Genomic DNA, 8,094 nt, shown 5'->3' with positions numbered 1-8,094 from the left:
CAATGCTGCGGCGATGCTTGAAGGTTTCAAAAACAACAAAGAGAAATTAGACCAGCCTACTTTTTTGGACTCTCTGGAACAATTTAATGATAAGGAAAATGATGCTAAACATCCTGTGTCAAATGAGAATTTTCAATTCTTCCAGTCCAGTAATTTAAGTGGAGGCACTGTGGCCTCTTCAGATTTGTATGATATAGAAGCAAGTCGTGAATTGGATAGAGGCAGCAGCAAGACAATGGTTAAAGAAGTGCCTGTTGAAGATGATGCCAATGTGTCTCAGATTGAGATTAAGATTACTGAAAACCAAAGTTCAGATGAAAGAACACCCCCTGCAGATGCTGTGTGATGCCTCGGATGGCTAAGAGCTTCGTGGGCTCTCCTGAACGACAGGAGTCTTATATAATTACGAGTCGTTATAGATGAACTTGCCGGAAAGTGATACAAATGTTGGACCTCATGCAAATTCCTTGAGCAATACTGGTGTAAATCAAACAACACACTTAGTTGGTCTGGATGATGAGAAAGATGACAAATGTGATTTGAGTTGGGATCATAGCAGCGAAGGACCCATAGAAAAAAATCTTCTTGATGATGGTGATCATGAGACTGAAAAGTATGCTATAGCTGGGGATGACTACATTGAAGTATCTACGGAGAAAATTGTTGCTGAGAACCCTACAACTAGTTTGGAAAATGCCAGTTGTCTCTCCAAACTTAAAGTTAATCCAACAAATTTACATAATGGAGATGACTCTGGTGATCACAATAAGGAGGAAACTGAAAAGAGTGATATATGTGGAAATGAAAGCAGGGAAGGATCAGTTGAGGAAAATCTTTTGGCAAAGCCTAAACTGAACCTAGATAGCATTTCAAATTCTAGCAGAGCTGACCTCAATGTAATCTCAGATACACAAGAAAGTGTGATGGAAAGTGAGGTTGATTGCAATGACAAGGTCCAGCTAGAAGTTGAAGGCAGTACAGCTGCTGGGTCAGATCATGGTCCCAATGTCGAATCATCAGAGCAGTGTTTGGAGGACTATGCGATGAAGGAAGTCGGTCTTTCCTCTTCTAATGCTGAATCATCTGTTCTAAGTTTCAATGCTGCTGGGGAGAGTGATAAAAACTTTGTTAGGCAGCGGCTAAATTCGTCTACACTTGATGTTGTTGACTTGAATAGCCAAACTGAGTCTAGAAAGCAAGTGGAGATCTGTTTCAGGTATAATTATGAATGAGTTATACAAGTTCTTACATTTTGTAGGTGTAGTATATCTTCAACTTAGACGGTCCAAAAGCATTCCTTAATATTGGTTTCTCATTGGATCAGTTTATATACCTTTTAATATTGGTATCTTGTGATGGATTTTACAGTTATTAGAATAGTCGAATAACATAGATATATATATATATATATATATATATCTTTTTGTTTGTAGATTGTCTTTTGCTGTCTTTTCTCTATAAATACCTTATTCAATATTTTTTTTACAAAAGAAAGTGTGAACTTTTCTAAATTCAGTCTATTTGCTCTTGATGCATGCATGGTGTGATGCACAAGCAGTTATTGACGCTAAAGGTGTACCACCTACTGATTCCCAAGCCTCATTGGAAGAGAAGTCAAAAGCTGCAACTGAGGACAAATATGATATGTTTGAGGCACCGTCTTTCATGACATTAGTTGAACCTGGAGGCGTTGATAACCAAAAGGCTACTGCTGCTGAAATTCAGACAGGACAGAACTCGGAACAGCCAAAATCAGCACCGTGGCAGGCTGGGTGGTTTCCTTATATTACTCATGTTGTGAATGAAACACAGGGGAGAAAGGAGAATGAAGAGATCATCGCCAAGGTTACAAACTGGAGCACTGGGAAGCCACACACTCCTTTGAAAAACCTTTTGAGTGAAGCCTGCCTAGAGAACAAAGCCAAGTCACCGAACCAAGAAGAAAGTCAAGCTCCTATGCTTCAGAAAGATGATAAAGCAGTGAAGGGGAAGGACAGTGGTCGTGTAACGACGATGGTGAACTCAATTCTGGCTCCCGAATCACCTACAGGTCAGGCACCTGGGAACAATGTTCTAAAAAACGACCTAGGCGGCCGCCTAGGCGCTAGGTGGTGGTGACCCGAGGCGTTTTCTTGCAAATCGGTTGGAAAAATCGGTTGGGCTCTAGGCGGCGCTTAGGTGGGCAAGGCGGCCCTAGGTGGCACCTAGGCGGGCTAGGCGGTGCTACATTACTATGTTTCCTTATTTTCCTCCTATTTTGCATTTTACGTGGTTTTAAATTGTGAACTTATTGTACATAGTGTCATCCTATAATACTCCTCACTATAGTTCTATGCCATATATGCTTAATGTGTTTTTAAATTTTGGACTTATTGGATACTCTTTTTGTATTTTATTATTCTTTTATTATCTTATCCATGAATTTCATACAAGTTTAATTTTTTGTAAGTGTCAATAAGCACTTATTTACAAGATATACAAGAAATTTACCTAAATCCGCCTAAGCTGCCTAGGTGCCCGCCTAGACCTCGCCTAGCCGCCTAGATGCTAGGCGCTAGCCTGCTGCCTGACTAGCGCCTAGCTTTTTTAGAACCTTGCCTGGGAAAGAGAATGCAAAAGAATGGAACTCTCCGGCAAGGTATCCTTCCAGAGATCAAGAGTGGAAAGCGGAAAGCCAAGGGGAGACCTATCCTATCTATCTTTTGATCTCGTTGACTGAAAACACCTCAAATGCGTTTCTCACCAATTACAATAGATGGCATTAATTCCCTGGCAATCAATTTCCAACTTTCTACAGTTCATACAAGTTTACTATTGTACAGCAGAGAACCGAACCTTCGAGCTAGCCTAATGCTATCTGATTTCCCAACCTACCCTCACTTGGGCTAAGAAAAGAGTACTTCTCTTTTCGCTTATAAAATTTTCACTTCCATGGATGCACCAACGAGGTCTCATTCTGGTATGTACATGAAATTTATATTAAGGTAAACAATGGGTCAGTTATATTAATTTGGTATCAAACGCTCCGTTTATGGGAGAGTTGAACCTAAAAGGGTAAAGAGGAATACCATTAGATTGTAGCATTAAGTGACGGCACGTCTTGTTAACTTGGACATTATAAACCCCACGCCATTTATTTCTAACAAATAAAACACCTTCACATAACTTTGACATATTATATTGTTGCAATCAATAGGTTCATTTATGCTTATTGGGATACTTTTAGGTCAAGCTAGACTTCAGCTTTGGTGGTAACCATTTTGCTTCCCCTGGTTTGTTTGTATATCGTTTCAGGATACCTTGAAAAAGTTAGCGTGTCCTAGAAAGTATCTCAATTAGATCAACGACTCAAAGATAGCGGCAAATAATGGCTTGCCTAAGCGAGGCATGGTTTGGAAGCTAGAAACTTATTACTTTAGCATAAAGAACTTGCATGGTTGCATGGTTTTGGAGGTGCATAGTCTGGGTTTCCTAAGGGTCTAAGGATGCTTCTATTGACTGAGGAAATTCAAAGGAAACCTAAGGGAACCCTTGAAACTCTAGAATGATGATTTCCCTAGGGATTCAAGACTACCTACACTTAGAGAAGATTTTCCTTGCTTGGTGCAATGCAATCCTAAGTCATCTCCTTTCTCTCTCTATCTTTGCATTGTTTTTTGTGCATTGAGTGATTCCTCCCTTTTATAGGTGGAGGGTGTATTTTCTAGGCTTCCTTAGGGAATCCCTTAGTTTCCTTGTTTCCTTTCGTTTTGTTTCGCTTGATGATCTGATCCGGATATGGACTCAATCTGATCCTTATAAGTCTTGGAGTTCCTACAATCTAGGAATTGGCGTGCTCCACAAGTAATCACAACTCCTAAGAGGATACAATATCTACTTTTATATGTCCTCTAGGATTCTATCCTAGAAAGGTCTCTCCCCACAATATTGTTGGAAATGTGCCCTAAAACCAATCATATAATGATACTTTACGGACATTTCATATGTTAAACTAATCTAGTTTAATATAAGGGGCAAAGATTATTCTTTTAGGCCGTCTCACATAAATGTTATATGCTTAAATGATAAGTCCAAGGAATATGTAATTGGGAGAATGTGATCTTGTTGACCATAAAAACTACCAAGCCTATGTGGCACGCAAGCCGAGTAACTAATAAGCTAACTACGTCCTTTGGTTGAATACCGGGCGTGCCAACTCGTCGGCCGAGCTCAGTCGAGGAGTAAAATTTGTTGATGTTGCGTTGAGCGCATTGCTGACTTCTTTATCCTGCAACTGCGGCCGAGGAAGGAACAAATCTCGGCCTTTGGATTCTCGAGCCTGAAGACAAGGCTGCTAGTTCTGCGAAGTTCAATATCAAATTTGGCTCTCAGGGTGCCGAATGTAGTAACCTGGTAACACTTCACTTTGCCGAGAAGGCTAATGAGATGATCTCTGCCAATAAAGATTCGAAAATCCTTCTCGACCGAGACTTGGATAGATAACCAGTCGGCCTTGACACAGTGCTGTTTATCTAAACTGAAGGTGCTCCAAGAATGGCTGATTCTACGACAACAGTGTTGTTTATCCAAACTGAAGGTGTTCGCCGGTTGCCTTCGCAGTGTTGTTTATCCAAACTGAAAATGTGTTGGCGGAAAAAAGAAAATAAAAAAATCTCAAGATGTTTGAGAGGTTTTGCGTAGGGCAGTTGTGTGTTAAATTGAAGGTCCCCCCTTCCATTGCACCGAGTCTTGTACTTGTAGGCAAATGTTGTGTGGTGCGGCCAGATAATTTTGTAGAGTCCCACTGCAATCCTAATTTGTGGAACTGAAGCATATCCTTCAAATTGATTTTGTTCCTTGACTTTTCAAACTCATCAGTTAGATATGCAGCAACCTATCTAGGTTTTACCACACCACATTAGAAACCTAGCCCACCTAGGCTTCTAATCTCATTAAAAAACCTTCAGCAGAAACTCATATTTCCATCACCATGCGAAAAACAAGAAAAGCCTAGCCTACCTAGGCTTCCTAGGTCATCATTATACCACCACCAAAAAACCTAGCTTTTCTAGGCTTGTCTCGTCATCACCCAAAGCCATCATTTTTAATATCATCTTGCAGCATATCCAATCCACACGTCCACACACATCCCAACTCAATTTAAACTGTACCACTTGCTTCGGGATATAATTCGCACCTTATTTATCTGGTTGAAAAAGATGCTAGGATAATTCATATTAAAAGATAACAATAATATTATCCTTTAGTAATGACAAAAATTATCTCCACTTTTCCATCCGACGATTGAGAGCTATACTCACTCAACGGCATTGATTGCACGGGCCGATGGTGTAAATTTAGATCCAAACATTGCACCCCATGACCACAACTTTAAATTGGAGAATTAGCTATGGATATACAACTCCAAGAATTATCATCGAGAGCCGTTGTCTAGCTCCATGATTGCATGATTGTGTAGAATTGTCCAAAATCCATCACCAAGGTTCATATATGCAATATTTTAACCAAAGAATCTCAGTCAAATTTTCAACCCCTTCCAAATGGCAAATTCAAAGATAAGCTTTCTGTCCACCAAGCTTTTATGGCATTAACAACTTTGGTTGCAATTTTTAATTGTTCCGTGCCTAGCAACACGTCGTTGCATCGTTGGGAAAAATCTCTGTCAGCCATAACCAAATCATGACCAAATAGCACCATGTTTCTCTTGGCATATACGAATACCAAATGAATTCCATCACTAAATTTTTGCATGCAATAGTTCGACAACAAGAGCCTCGGCCAAGAGACAGCAGTGGGCCTGGCCGAAGGCTTCTCCACCGAAGTCTACTTAGCTAAATAAACTGATGCATACCCCAATTAACTACAACTTAGCAGTTATGCACATTTCTTCACTAATCGAATTATCGAAGCTAGTAAAGCACCTTATTTCACCGGCTTGTGCAACCGAATGGAATTAGCCCTTTTTGCCTCCAACTAGTCGCCAAATATGCCATAACTCAAGTACTTTCGAAGTTGAAGAGCTGTAGACATGATCTTTCTTCATCATATTTCCACCAAATACACTAGCCGAATATACCAATCGAAGAGTTGTCATTAATATTTTTTTATTTTACCAACTGACAACTTGGAGCTTAACGGTGTAATTTTGGTAGTGTGCCATGCACTGTCCACCAAATGTACCGAAGCATCCTACCGAGTAGGCCACCTGTCGAGGAGGAAAAGTGGCCATGGACTTAAGAAAATAATTTATGCTCTTTCTTGTGGCCGTGCATCAGAAACCATGATCACTGAGCTCGGACTAAATAACACCCCCTTTTTTTCTACCAACAACATTTCGTCGTATTGCCAAAACAAATTTTGTTCCTTGGCATTAAAGCCACCTCTGTTCTGCCAATGTCATAAAGCGGGGTCGAGGCCGAGAGTAATTGGGGTCGAGGTCAATAAAAACCGTTCCTGAGCTCGACCTGCCTATATATATATATATATAAACTTGATGTGACACTATTGTACATGCAATTGGCATATATATATATATATATATATATATATTGTTTCAGGTTGCCACTACCAAGAAGAAAAAGGTGCCATATATATATATACATATATACATATATATATATATATATATATATATATATATATATATAAGTAGCTTGATGTAGGCTGACTTTAACACCAATGCTATAATGATGTTGGTTTGACATTTCAAACAAATTGCACACTGCACCAGGCATATATATATTAGCAAAAGAAAAGTGGCCTAATTCTTCTCCTGACAAATGCCACCGATTGGAACCACTTGCTGATGACAAGGTCCTCGATTGAGATAGAAAACTGGCCGCAATGAACAACGAATGCAACTGCATGCTGACTTGTAGTACAAAATATGCTGCATATATGCTTAACCATTCGTACCGCACGTTGCCCCCCTTATTTTCTTACGTCTCGGCCTGCACGGTCGAATGATTAAGAAAATACCAGATTCTCCTTTTTTTTTTTTTCTTTTTTTTTTGTTTTTTTTTTTTGTTTTTTTTTTTTTTAGCAAAAGAAAATGAAAACGGCTGAATCATAATCAGGAGGAGGCCAACGATGCTGTATTCCAAGCCGAGATCTTTTTACATCAAAACTTTCACTTTGAGATTTTTCAAAGCCAAATAACAGGTCATCTTCAAATGTTTCTGACTTGACGAAAGATTTTTTACCATCGGCCGCCGAATGTGTTGGACAATTATTATGCCCCCCAAGCATAATAACTTCGCCAATTTCAGCTTTCAATTCGAACAACTTAGCCAAACGGGATTTCTCCATATCGGCTTTATCACCAATAATCATATCGATTGGCGTAGTTTTGGCGTCTAAAACCATGTCTCCAATTACCATATTAATTGATGTGGTTTTATGGTCTGAAGTCGTGTATTGGTCTTGTTCGTCATTGGAACACTCCTCTAACGAATCATTTTCTGAGTCAATTTTTGGCTCATAAACTTGAACATTTTCCTCTAGCCCTACCACACTTTTAGTCTCGACCGAAAAAATAGGTGGCCATTGTTCTTCGGCCAAATTAACAATTTTCTTAGGCCGATGTCTGATTACTGTTGGAGTGGAAAATTGCCCCCCGGTCTTTTCAACCAACCATTCCTCCAATGGAATTGATTTATAGTCGAAAACGTAAGGAAAATACTCTCCATCTAGCCAGGCATTAAATCGAGCCCTATCTTCATTTACCCATTGCTCTTGCAGGGTAACAGGAGCTTTTATTCTCAACAAGTAAGCCAATGACTTTGCATCTCTCTATGGCCACGAAGAACTTTTTCCACTTCCAAAGATCTTTTTCGTTCCTCATTGTGTTTTTTCAATTCCTCTAGGCGCTCGTACAATCGGCTACGTGGAGCCGGATTGGAATCTTGATATATCATATGAACTTCGTAGTTTTAGCACTGGGTCCCACCGGGCGTGCCAAAATGTTGACCCTAAAAACTACCAAGCCTACGTGGCGCGCAAGCCGAGTAACTAATAAGCTAACTACGTCCTTCGGTTAAATGCCGGGCATGCCAACTCGTCAGTCGAGCTCGACCGAGGAGTAAAATTTGTTGA

At 39.9% G+C, this 8,094-nt stretch overlaps 1 pseudogene; it reads left to right on the top strand.

Annotated features, from left to right (window-relative positions):
- Nucleotides 1–419: 419 nt before the first annotated feature.
- On the top strand, nucleotides 420–2,706 carry LOC125472154 (annotated as a pseudogene).
- Nucleotides 2,707–8,094: the final 5,388 nt, after the last annotated feature.

This window comes from the organism of the source record quoted next, unplaced genomic scaffold (assembly GCF_019419815.1).
Source record: "Pyrus x bretschneideri cultivar Hongxiangsu unplaced genomic scaffold, Pyrus_bretschneideri_v1 Contig65, whole genome shotgun sequence".
NCBI lineage: Eukaryota > Viridiplantae > Streptophyta > Magnoliopsida > Rosales > Rosaceae > Pyrus > Pyrus x bretschneideri.
The sequence above is the reverse complement of the archived record's forward strand: the minus strand, read 5'-3'. Positions and strand labels throughout refer to the sequence as shown.